At 35.5% G+C, this 13,716-nt stretch overlaps 1 long non-coding RNA gene across 1 annotated transcript; it reads right to left on the reverse strand.

Annotated features, from left to right (window-relative positions):
* Positions 1–6,620, reverse strand: LOC149423108 (uncharacterized). The gene is made up of 3 exons (XR_016302304.1): positions 6,437–6,620; positions 6,207–6,350; positions 1–87 (listed from the first exon to the last, which is right to left on the reverse strand). It is a non-coding gene; the product is annotated as an uncharacterized LOC149423108 (long non-coding RNA).
* Between the last annotated feature and the right edge of the window lie 7,096 nt (positions 6,621–13,716).

Here is a 13,716-nt window from a genome sequence, read left to right on the forward strand (position 1 = left end):
ATTACCGTAGCTCCCAGGTTTCACTTCCACGGCTTGAATGACAGTTGTCCGAAGTTCGTGTTCCACCTCAGACCCAATTTTTAATAACTAGAATAAATACATCATTCATCAGTTAAATATTTCATAAAAACAGTAAATATACTGAAAAGTTCCATTTTTTCTCAATCAAAGTTATGTTTGAAGGTTAAGAAATACCTAACTAAACTAAAACCCTACTTTGTGCATGTGCGACTTAAACCCCCCACATAAATACTTGTAAGCATTAGTTAGAGAACTTTAAATCATGTAACAATAATCGCAGTGACAGCAGTTCGTGTTTACACTTTGCTCTTGCAAAAAAACTAAAAAAAACCTCCGAATTCGTGTGCAAACAGTATTTATATGGAAAATTTAAGTGCCAAAAAAGTTTATTTGATAAAACAGTAATAAAATAATACTATTCTAGCGGATTCTAAACATTTTTATCGAAAGTTTTAAAACAACCTAAGATTGTGTGTTTGTTCTCACTGAAATGTCCATCCCACCGATGCCTGATGAATGCTGCCATCGGCGTAAAAAAAGAATGCTGGATAAGATGACGTCCCCATCACAAAAAAAGGCCTCGGGAATGATTTCTCCAGTGGTTGAAGATGAGGAATCTGACGGAGCATCGGACTATTCCGACGTGTCTGAAAATGATAGTGAAATCCCAGTGTCCTCAGTCCAGATACTGAACGACACTGAAGCAAGTCTAAGAGCACTCCAAGATGTCCTTGCTGAAAAGCAGTCAAGAGTCTCAAAGGATCAACAACTGCGGATAAGCGCATATGTATCCGCTGTATTCAGATCAGTTTCACAGCTGTTATTGGAACGAGAGGGTTTCAAAGCTGATCTGGCAACAGTCAATGCCAAATTAATAGTGGCAAAGGGAGAGATCGCGATTGAAAAAGCAGAAAACCAACACAGGTTAGAAAAAATATTGCAGTTGGAGTCAGATCTAGGACCAGTGATGCGTAGAGTAGCCGATGCCACGGAAGCAAGCCTATCGTTTGCCGATATTGTGAAAAATGGCCCACAGAAGATGATACCATCAATCAACCGCTCAGGACTTAACGTTGGGACCCCCAAACCTGCTGTATGCATCTTCCCAAAGCTGGATTCTACAAAAGATAGCGACGATACGAAACAGCTACTAAAAGATACATTACGACCATCAGAACTTGGAATCCGTGTGACGGGTATTAGGAGAATCAGAAACAAAGGCGTTGTAATCCATACTGCAACACAAGAAGATCAGGATAAAATACTGAAAACCCCATGTATAGCAAACTCGGACACTCTAAGCGCTCGATTACCAACAAAACGGCTTCCAAGGGTGATTTTCTTCAACGTTCCTCGTGACCTAACGGACGAGTGCTTCCTAAAAAATGCCTTAGCAGGAGCCCAGGACAAAGCAGGCCTAGATTTCGCAGTAAAAAGTTGCAAGCTAAGTCACCTTGCTGGCGCTCGAACTGGATCAACTTGCCACCGGGTCTTCGAGGTTCCTGCCCACATTCGTCACGTGCTGGTGGAGCAGGGGAAAGTCTGTGGACTGGAATGTGTGCCGTGTTCGTGACTTCATTGGACTTACAGTGTGCTCCAAGTGCCAAATGATCGGACATTCCTTCAAGTTTTGCAAAGACCAGCAAAGATGTGGACACTGCGCAGGCGAAGGTCACGCCCGGATAAACTGCCCAAAAGCCGCCGCCGAGCCTGTCTGCGCCACCTGTACAAGATTTGGGAAGCCCGCTGCACATCCGACTGGAGACAAGGACTCCTGCCCGGCCTACAAGGCTGCCCTTGCCAAGGACTTTGCAACTATTGATTATGGCGTCTAATTACATTGAAGAAGATGACGAGGTAGATTACGAAAATACTCATAATTTCTGTGATTGGCTAAAGTTTCATAGCAACTACAATATGGAAAATATTAATATTGTTCAGTTGAATGTTAGATCGATTTATAAATACTGGGATACTTTGAATGTCTACTTAAATACTTGTTGGAAGCATATTCATGTGTTAATGTTATGTGAAACGGCTATAACACCGAATCTTGTCTGTCTGTATAATATTCCTGGATTTAATTGTTACAACTATTGCCGAACTAAAAAATCTGGAGGAGGTATATTGCTATATGTTCGAAATGAATTCACATTTCAACAGAAAACAATAGAAACAAATCATTTTGAATGTGTGCTTGGCTCTATGACACTTCCAAACAAGAGTATTTTAAACATCATAGCAATATACCGCCCCCCCAACTCTAGCCAACCACAATTTCTTAATGAAATATCTGCCATTCTGCATACTATAAGCCCCAAAGAAAATGTTTTACTTATAGGAGATATTAATCTAGACTTGTTAAATTGTCAAAACCCTATTATTATGGCATATGAAAATATAATGTCGGATAATTATTTAATCAAATGTATTTGTGACGTAACTAGAGAAGCAGTTTTAGCAGGAAAAGTTACTCGTACTTGTTTAGACCACATATTTGTCCGATTTAACAGTGGATGTAAACAAAGCGATTCTCTTTCCTCATGTGTATGTAATAATATTACTATAGCGGATCACTTTTTAACTGCAGTTAATATTAAATATAGTGCAAGGAAAGAAGCCCCAGAACACGGGGAAAGAATTTCGTTTTTATCGCAAAACAAAATCGACAAAAACATTCATAATTTTAAGTGGCACTCCTTGCTTGAGGAACAAGATTGCAATATACTATATAGTAAAATTAAAAACAACTTTAAGAATTTGTATGAACAGAGTAAAATCGTTATGAATTATAAACCCAAAAAAAGACCTCTGTCAATAAAACCTTGGATAACTTCTAATATCTTAGAAAACATTAAAAAAAAAGATTCATTGTACAGAAGGTGGAAGAATTTTCCTAGCAATCAATTCTTTGAATTGGAATATAAAACTTTCAGAAATAAGGTGACAAAAGAAATTATTAAATGTAAGTCTACCTTTTTTAACAATAAATTCAAAAATTATTTTGGAAATACAAAAAAAACTTGGGATGAAATAAATAAATTATTAGGACGCAAGTCCAAAAGTAGTTGTGATGAAATAATCTCGAAATATATGTTAAATACGAATAATGAAGAAACCGTAGCAGATAAGTTTGTTGAATATTTTACAAATAGTGTTAGCTCTATGATACATAAATGTGATTATTTAGCATCGACCGTCAGGCCAAATGAAGTGCAACATAGTATGTACCTACCCAGAGCTACCTGCCAAGAAATCAATATTATTGTTAGCAAATTAAACAATTCAAAGTCACCAGGGATTGACAACATTCGAATGTTTGACATTAAGACACATATTAATATTTTAGGGCCTGTTATAACACACTTTATCAATTTAATTTTATCGCAAGCAGTAATACCAGATGAACTAAAAAGTAGCATCATTAGGCCAATTTACAAAGGGGGCAAACATACAGATATTCAAAATTATAGGCCAATAAGCATATTGCCAGCACTAGAAAAAATACTTGAAAAATACATTTCCATAAAACTTAATAAATATCTAGAATCTTTCTCTTTGTTGGATCCCAACCAATATGGATTTCAAAAGAAAAAAAGTACGGAAATGCTGCTTCAGGAATTTTCAAATCACATAAATTATGAATTAAATCTAAAAAAACAAGTTTTGGTTTTATTCATAGATAACTCTAAGGCATTTGATACCATTGATACAAATAAACTATTAGAAACACTGGAGGCAATAGGAATTAGAGGAAAGCTGCTAGTTTTATTAAAAAATTTACTAACTGATCGACAAATAAGAGTAAAAATTCTTAAAAAATTTAGCAAAAGAAAATATATCTCAACAGGTGTTGCACAGGGGTCAATTCTAGGGCCAACCCTTTATATTATTTATGTCTCAATTATGAGAAAATTGTTTTCATTTGTTAAACATTTTGTATATGCTGACGATACGGCGCTCGTAATATCGCACGAAGATCTGGTTACTGCAATGAACCTTATGCAACATGATTTTATTGCCCTACTGAAATGGTCGCATGATGCAGGCCTCTTTATAAACGCCAAAAAAACTAAAATTATGCACATCAGATCTCCACACGCCAGATGTAATGTAATTCCTTCATTATATACACACACATTTGACTGCATACATAAAAATGTTGCACAGCCCTGTTCATGTGAAACCATTGATTTTGTCAAAAGTTATGTATATTTGGGTGTTACTATTGACTGCTACATGAAATGGGATGTACAAATTGCTAATGTTTGTAAACGTCTACGAGCTATTGTGGGTAGGATTTATAAAATAAAATATTTCGTGCCTATGAGTACTTTAAAGTTAATCTACTTATCTCTGGCTGAATCCACTATACGTTATGGAATTACTTCTTGGGGACATTCTTGTAAAACTAATATAAGCTATATACAAACATTACAAAACTCCATTATAAAATTGTTAATCCATAAATATGACAATCAACACAGAAGTAACATTAAATTAATATACAAGTCTCTGAATATTTTACCTGTCAGAGGATTATTGTTTTATAATATTGTAAGTCAACATGTTATATTGTCTGATTCATTGTATAGGGAAAGAGTTTGCCATAAACATAACACAAGATTCACTCAAAATGAAGGACTGGTAGTTCCGATATGTACTAATAAATATGGTGAAAGAACTTTAAACTATATAGTACCCAAAATGTTTAACTTATTACCAATGACAATTAAAAATAATAACATGTATACTGCTAATGTTAAATATAATCTAAGGAAATGGTTATTGGATAATAATGATCTATACTGATGCCCCTGAAATGGAATTCATATTCTTAGAAAATGGAAAAAACAATTATTTTGTAATACCTGACTACCTACCTCTATTTATGAAACTATTGATGTACTTGTTGATAATACTAATTTGTTCATACATTTATTTTTACTTGCTTATTTTATAAGGCTTTTATTTTTTATGTTGATAATACTAATTTGTTCATACATTTATTTTTACTTGCTTATTATATAAGGCTTTTATGCTGCTATTTAAACTTTTCTGCAATGTAACCAATTTATGTAATTATGTACCGTTCAAATTGTATCTTATGAATGTATAAATGTTGTCTCTATGTCCCTGCTGACAAACTACATAAGTAGTTTAGCGGGTTTAAATGTGAATAAATAAAAAAAAAAAAAAAAATAAAATAAAATGTTTTTTTTTAAAGAGCCTTTGCATGAAACAGAATTCGACAAGTTTACCGAATATATAGATAGACACGCCGTAGAAATCTCAAAGTGGTAAGCAAAAACTATGCAAAGTGTAGTGCTTTTGATTTCGTAGTTTTAGTATTAAACTATCACGCGTTGCGTAAGGTTGTGTGCTACCTCTAATTGTCTTTAAAAAATGTCAAAATGCCCTGGTGTGTGATGAAAAAGTGTTTTAATTACTCGACCAACACTAGTAAAGGCCAAGGAATAACATTTCATTTGTAAATACATGCAAATTACTTATTTTTGTCAATTACCATAAATAATACAGTTGTTTCCTGTCTGAAGATTTTACGCGTGATGAAGAAAATGTGAGACCGACTAAAGTTGCAGTATGGGCGCACAGTCAAATTATGAAGTCAGTGCCTACGCCAACTAAACTTCGCTGTTTAAAATAGTCTAAACACTCTTTTTATTTATATGCTTGCAGTAAAACACCATAAAAATCAACAGTAACAAACGAGTATCAACAAGAATCGCCGCTATTTGCAAACTGTCGTTGATATATTATCGTACGGCACTGATTTGATCACTTGACTCCTTAAAATCCGCCAGGCGCCCAGGTTCGTAACTCTATCAGCCTTGAGGTAGTATTCAACGAAACTTTTGAATACGAAAACGCCACCCGGTCCTATGGTTTATTTCATTCACACACACATATATTTTTTTTGTTTTTCTTTGTCATACATGAGTAACGTTTGAATTAAGAATTTGCTGGAAACATAAGAGAGTTTTTTGTTTGCCACATTTTATCTTAATTTAGTGAGACAATAACAAGTCTAGATATATTGTAACATCATTGTTTTTTTTCTATTAAATGTGCGTATTAACGGTATCCATATTTTCTGCATATTTACCCTAGGCCTTTCTGTAAAGATAAGACGCAATAAAATCAGATAAATAAAATAGAGGTACCTCCTGTATCTTTTTCTCATCTGATATCGCTTTATTTTTCTTGAACTCTTCATTAATTTTGATTCTTGCCATGTGCACAGCATTTTTATCTTCATTGAAAATGTAAAGACTTGTTTTGTGTAATTTTTTGAAGCATTGTAATACCTGCGAAATAAAATCATCATATTTAAAAAAAATTAACATTGTTTGATAAGTAAATATCGTGGGTGATGAATGAACCAAATAATAACCTCTTTCCTTAGGGAACCCATCATCTTCCCTGAACTGTAATATTAATGTAAATACGGCTATAAATAAATACAGAAATATTAATTACATCACTTTCCAACCTAAATCTTGTAATTTAAATTTTGCTGTCAAATGTCAAATTTAATCATAGAAATAGAAAAACCAAAAGACACAGAAAGGAGAAAGAACTCACACAGCGACTTTGTTTTTATCTATGTGTATGGTCACTGAGCATAACTTAACAAAATTCAACGACGCTGAATATTTTTATGGGCGATGCAGACCACTCAATTTAGTTGAGCGGTTATATCAATCCGGTTAAGACAAATGTAACGGTACACTGTCTGGAGATGCATTGTATGCGATAAGGAGGCGTGGATGTCAAGTTGAGCAGTTGTCTCGCCTGATCATCCACCCGACCAACCACTAACCAAGTTGAATCGTCTCTAGGGTGGTTGAGCGGTTGAACCTACTTTACTCCATCTCCCTAGGGAGCCGTCATGCGTAGTTTTTTGTGAGCGTACAATAAATAAAATGCTATGCATGACTAATATCTTAAAATTTTGACGGATTTAAAAAAAATTATGAAAATTTATATTTGAAATGCATTCTCTAGAGAAGTAACTGATGAAATTGGACCAACCATCGTATCGTCTGTACTAGAGATGTGCCGATTATGACTTTCGCCGACTAGCCGATTAGTCGGTTGTAATAAAACCGACTAGTCGGCTAAGCCGATTACGGTTGGAAGCAGAAGCTTTAGTCTTCTTACATCATAATTTACCCTTAATTAAAAAATATAAGTGAGTTATAAAAAATATAAGGAGATAATGATATTTTTGGTTGTTACAATTGTGACTTTGATTTGATTAGATTATGTAGGTATGGCTATAAGAAATATGTTTTTTTTTAAATTTTTTTTTTGTTTTTATCAAACAGTTCATGTTTAGAATTTTTGGATATATATATATATATATATATATATATATATATATATATATATATATATATATATATATATATATATATATAATACATATATTGACCTCTTCCCGTAGTATGTTGATCCAGTAAGAAGTTGTTAGACTAAGTTGATCCACCTTTAACACCATATAACTTGGCTATTGTGGAATACATCTGAATGAATTGGCAACAGTGGTACAATAATTATCAATGTTGCCAGTTTGCCAGAAAAACCATTTGATATACTGTTAATAAAATTTTCAAAATTTGTTTGGAAATCGGATGCATAATTTATGTTGATCTACCCAAATTGGCATACTTATGTTGATCTCATATATATTGATCTATTCCCGTAGTATGTTAATCCAGGTAAGAAGTTATTAGACAAAGTTGATCTGTGTCCCTATATATGGTTTTACTAAATGAACCAATCAAGGGGCAATCGGTGGACTGTTCATCACAAGGTTTTATGTGATTCCGTAATCTTTTGTGATATTGAACTCAAAGTATTAGTCTCTAGAGTCGAATATCGCATGAAATGACTGTGAAATGGTACCGTTTCAAATAAAAATGACGTGTTCATTCGACTGTTTGTTGCTTGAATTGTTTATAAGAAATGTATGCGTATTTAGATTGAAACGAAAATTTCGCAAAAACAAATCCATAAAAAAATCATAACTTAGCAGGGGTACATTATTTTAGTCACCTAGATATCTTATATAATATAATTTTGTGTATTTATCTTTTTCTTTTAAAATGTAATTGTTATTTCTTGTATTTTTTTACATTTTCCTACTAGATGTATGAAAAAATTTGCATACATCTAAATAAAGATTCAAAAACAAAAAAACGGGTTCATAGGGTGAGGTTTGTCTAGGTTCTGGCGGCGGATGCGTTTGCCCATTTACTGCGTGGCGGGCCGGATCGAAAGAAACTGGTTGAGGGATACCTTTCGATCATAAAAATCCAAAATGGCCGCAAAAGGAATAATGTTATGTAGGAAATTTTGAACCTGTATCTTTTACCATCTCCCCTGATTACGCTTCGTGACTTAGTAGGGGAGGCCGGGTTCTTGATTATAATGGGTAATTAATGGATGATTGGACGCGGTTGGAGCTAACTAAAAACTGTCCAAAGAAGCGAAGCTAGCAGTCCACAATGGAGTGCTGGTACCTACCCTAATATATGGAAATGAGGCACAGAATTGGCAGAAGAAGGCTGAATTTAGACAGAATACTGTAGAAATGAGATCCCTGAGACCGGTCAGTGGTTGAGTGGGCATAGCGCTTGGGTCTCACCCGAGCGTCGCGTGTTCGATTCCTCGGCTGGCTAAGTCCTCCATCACAACACAAGCAACATTTTCGGCTTTCTGTGGTGGTAGTAGGAGATTTTCAAACATTGTTGGGTTATTCGTAACCTGGGAATGTTTGTCTTTCTTTTAAAAATAAAAAAAAATATATGTGCAGTAAAATCATGTATGACAAAATGTGCGTATGCTGTGTCTATTCTACAGATATTTTATAAGAGCCTGTTAAAAGGAGCTAGCAGCATTGATCCCCAGTGATACTCGACGGACACGAGCGGAACACAGGTTCACAGTAAAGTTGATGTTATCTATATATGAACGGGTCGTTTCTCCGACTCGTTTTACCGTAAGTCGGCTCGCATGTGGAACGAGCTATCAGCATCTGTTTTTCCTCCTCCATATAATTCGCGCCTCTTTAAGACCAGCATTAATACATTCATTCCTACAGCCCCTACCTTAACCCGCCTCATAACGCTGCCCAACCGGTTGGCGACATAGTTTATCTGTATTTAGAGTGTAAAGACAGGGGCGCTCTAGTGAAAGGTGTCACATAAAAAAATCATACCGCCGAATTTGAATATGGAGACTTACAAAATGTAATCGCACAACTCAACTCAACTTCAAATATTAATATTCTGTATAAACGATTGTTACATCTTACCGGAGATGACCGGATAAATCATCAAAATGATCATTTTGTTTGTCTTTATATTCAAATTCGCAAGTATGATTTTTTATGTGACACCTATCACAAGAGCGCCCCTGTCTTTACACTTTAAATACAGAGAAACTATGTCGCCACCCAGTTGGGCAGCGTTATAAGGCGGGTTAAGGTAGGGGCTGTAGGGATGAATTTATTAATGCGGATCTGAAAGAGGCCCGTATTATATGGAGGAAAAAACACACACACGAGCGGACTTACGCAAAAACGAGTTGGAAAAACGACCCGTTCTCATAAAGACAACATCAACTTTATTTTGAACGTGCGTTCCGCTCGTGTCCGTCCGGGGATCAATGCTGCTAGCTCCTTTTAACAGGCTCTAATAAAATACCTGTAGAATAGATTTCGTCATACATGATTTTACCGCACATTTGCATCAGGGATCTCATTTCTACAGTATTCAGTCTACTTTCAGCCTTCTTCTGCCAGTTCCATGCCTCACTTACATATATTAGGGTAGGTGCCAGCACTCCATTGTGGAGTTTCGCTTCTTTGGACAGTTTTTTGCTATCACCAACTGCGTTCAATCATCTATTGATTACCCATTTTAAATAATTACCCATTATAATCAAGAACCCGGCCACCCCTACTAAGTCACGAAGCGTAATCAGGAGAGGTAGTAAGAAGTTCAAAATATACCATAGAACATTATTCCTTTTGCCGCCATTTTAGATTTTTATGGCCAAAAGGTATCCCTCAACCAGTCTCTTTCGATCCGGCCCGCCACGTAGTAGCTGAGCAAATGCAACAGTGTACCCTGCTAAGTTATGATTTTTTTATGGATTTGATTTTTGCGAATGTTTCGAATAGCTCTAAAGACGATTCTTTTAAAATCATCTCATATTTAATATTAAAAAACAATATAACCGGAAATCGGCTGAACTAAAAAAACAGCTACAAGGTGGTTACAAATACTATTATATTATATCAATTTTGTCATTTAATTCCCAAACAATGTGTATATATATTCATTTAAATTAAAATAGCAACTTCACATTAGAAAATAGAGGACAACGAACAAATAAGTACATTGACTAAGTGTTACGGACGGACATGCACTTGAGCTTATAAAACTTGGGAGCTGTACTCACAGAAACTGGAGTTTTGTTGTAATACGGGGTCAATTGTACCGGTATAATCATCCCCCAAAAACATTAACACAGAAACCATATAAACTACTAAATGCGGTTTAAAGCTAACGAATCCACCTAGATTTAATCAATAATCCCATATTTTTAGATTCCATATGTACCCACTCTATTGTGTACCTAGAGGTAAAACTAAGATATTGCACAATATTGGCAAAATATGGCAGAAATCGCTCCAGTGGATAAGTAATAAAACGTATTTTATAAGCACTTTTAAAAAAAAATTGTCTAAAGAAACAGATAAATTTTTAAAACAATTATGAATAAAGTACATTCTGGAATCGTAAATAAGTCGTTTTGAAATATTTCGCCTTGTTTAGTAATAAATAGTATCAGGAAACGCGGTGGCAAGACGTAGAATTCCATAGCCGTTGATTATCAAAGACAAAACAATTAAATTTTAATTATTATATGGGTTAAATGTATTCAAATCAGGGTGTTGTCACATCCCGGCCAGTATGCAGGTCCATTGTCTTAACAACGAAGTTTTGGTCTGATCACATTTTCAATACAGTATTATTTTTTAACGAAAAAAGTTTTCATACAGAGAATATACAAATAAACCTTTTTTGTGTATAAAAACATATCTGCTTTTAAGTTAAGATGTAGTGTGATATGATTTGTATTTTTTTATTAAACACTAATATGAAGCATCAAGGAATTATCAAAATTTAAATAAAATATATTGAAGTGTTTTATCTTATCTTTTAGTTGGTATTACTATAAACTGCACGTATTAGTTCATCTTCTGCCATGTTTGTGCTAAAAATATTTTATTCAACTTCTCGAAGCAAGCTGTAGCTTTTTGTAGGAAATATGATATCTGATTATAATATTGTCAATATTTCTTTTTTCATTTTTTATAAATAAAAACTTGTGTGAATACCGCACCAGAGTCATACAGTCCTAACCGCTCCCGTCTGTAGCCAGTGAGACTATGGCATCCTCAAAGGAGACCTCAAAGGAGATGACGTGGAGGAAGGTGGGAGAGTACCTGGCTATTCAGATATAACCAAACACTAATTGTAAAATAGTGCAAATTAATTTTAATAAAATTTATTTGAACCCGCGACCTTCGGATTGCTAGTCGAGAGCCAAGTAGTTTGATATGTTTGGTGACTTAGCAGGAGTGCCCGGGTTTATGGGGTGAGGTTTGTTCGGTTCTTGGCGGCGGATGCGCTTGCCTACCAAATGCGTGGTGGGCCGGATCGATTAATCCTCTTTCAACGCATCGCCTTGCAACGCAGTAGGAGAGTTGGATTCTTGAGTTTATCACTCGAACACACTGACCCCCAGATTACTACCCACCCATCCATACCTATTTCCTTCCCAGAACTCACTGTCCTTCCTTTCTTTCAAAATACCCTCAACACAGCATTCACAAAGATGACATAGGCCTTGAGGGTTACGATTTTCCTTAGGGCCTGCTGTGTGGAGACGATGTAAAAAAATACAAAAAATAAACAACTGTCTCGCTAAATCGTTGGCGGTGACTAATGGTAGGGGTGTTGGTTATCTAATAAATGGCTCCCGGGGCGGCGGTACACATAATTGTAATAATTCTCGAGGGCTCTGATGTACAGATATTATGGCTCCTGTTGATTGACGAACATATACTAAAACATCGTTGGTTGGAATCGGTGCTTGAAATGACTTTAGCCATGTTTAATAAAAAACAAATTGGAATAAATTTTTCAGCAATTTCAATTTAAAATTTGAAAAATTAAATTCTCACCAATCTAATCGCCGCAATTTTAATAGGCACATATTATGGATATTACGCTTTGTTTCAACTTAATCATTACAAGAAACTTACGTTCGGAGAGATGGTAAAAGATACATTAAAATAAAATTTGATTCAATCAATGTTCAAAATTTCTCTCATAAAATGACTTAGACAAATCTCACCCCATGAACCCGGGCACCCCTGCTAAGTCACGAAACGTAGTAAATGATGCATTAAAGTTACATTTTTGTTTAATCAAGTTCAAAAGATTTTTTAAGCATGGATTTGACGTTTGCGAAAGTTCCATTTCAATATAAATACGCGTGCGGCAGTCTATCCTCTTTAAGTACAAAGTCATTTTCATAGAATATGGATGTTCTAACGGAATCTAAAAAGTACCACAACGCGCGCGAAATTGGCGGTTACAAGTTAAAACGCATGCAAGCCGTCAAGTTTCAGAAATATATGGATCAACAAAATAAATCGTGTAAAATGTATATGCGACCGAAAAATGGGCGTGGCTTACAGCTAAATCTCGATGACACAAGTTGATCTGTAGGGATTTACATATGTATGCCAGCTTGGGTAATGGATCAACATATCCGGGGTGGATCAACAAATGCAAACGGATCAACATATACCTGGCGTACCGTCGCGCGAGATCAACATAGTACGAGAGGGGATAAATATATATATATATATATATATATATATATATCCCGCTACATTTGTTGCGTCCGACCCCTAAAAACTCCATAGCATTGCAGCGTCCACCGACTTACAGCGTCCGATATACGGACGCTGCAATGTTTTGACCTCAAAATTGGCCAGAACGATGCTTACCCCATGTAGAATCGTATGGCAAAAATTTTTGTGGAAGCAAAAAATGTCTCAGAATGTCTGGAAACGAATATTGAACGTTTGACATTTTGCCGACAGGTTCGCTACACGATGTATATATCGAGCAGTGTATGTTTTTATTCATTTCTACGATCTTGCCGCGTCCACGAAGTAATATAATTTTCGAAACATAACGACGATCATGCTGCGTCTACGCATTACATCGTTAGTATTGCGTCCTCAAGACCGATTACGAGTAGATATTATTTTATATACATAACGACGGTCGTGCTGCGTCCACGCATTACGTCGATAGTACTGCGTCCCCGTAGCCGCTCATGAGAATATACTATTTTTAACTCATAATGACAATCATGATGCTTCCATGCATCACGTCGATAGTATTGCGTCCCAGTGAACGATCACGAGTAGATATTATTTTGAATATACAACGACGGTCATGCTGCATCCACGCATTACTTTGATAGTATTGCGTCCCCCTGGCCGATCACATTGAAATATTATTATGAATACATAACGACGGTCTTGCTGCGTCTACGCATTACGTCGATAGTACT

Source organism: Hesperophylax consimilis, chromosome 6, assembly GCF_061612785.1.
Source record: "Hesperophylax consimilis isolate HC1 chromosome 6, BYU_Hcon_1.0, whole genome shotgun sequence".
NCBI classification, from domain to species: domain Eukaryota; kingdom Metazoa; phylum Arthropoda; class Insecta; order Trichoptera; family Limnephilidae; genus Hesperophylax; species Hesperophylax consimilis.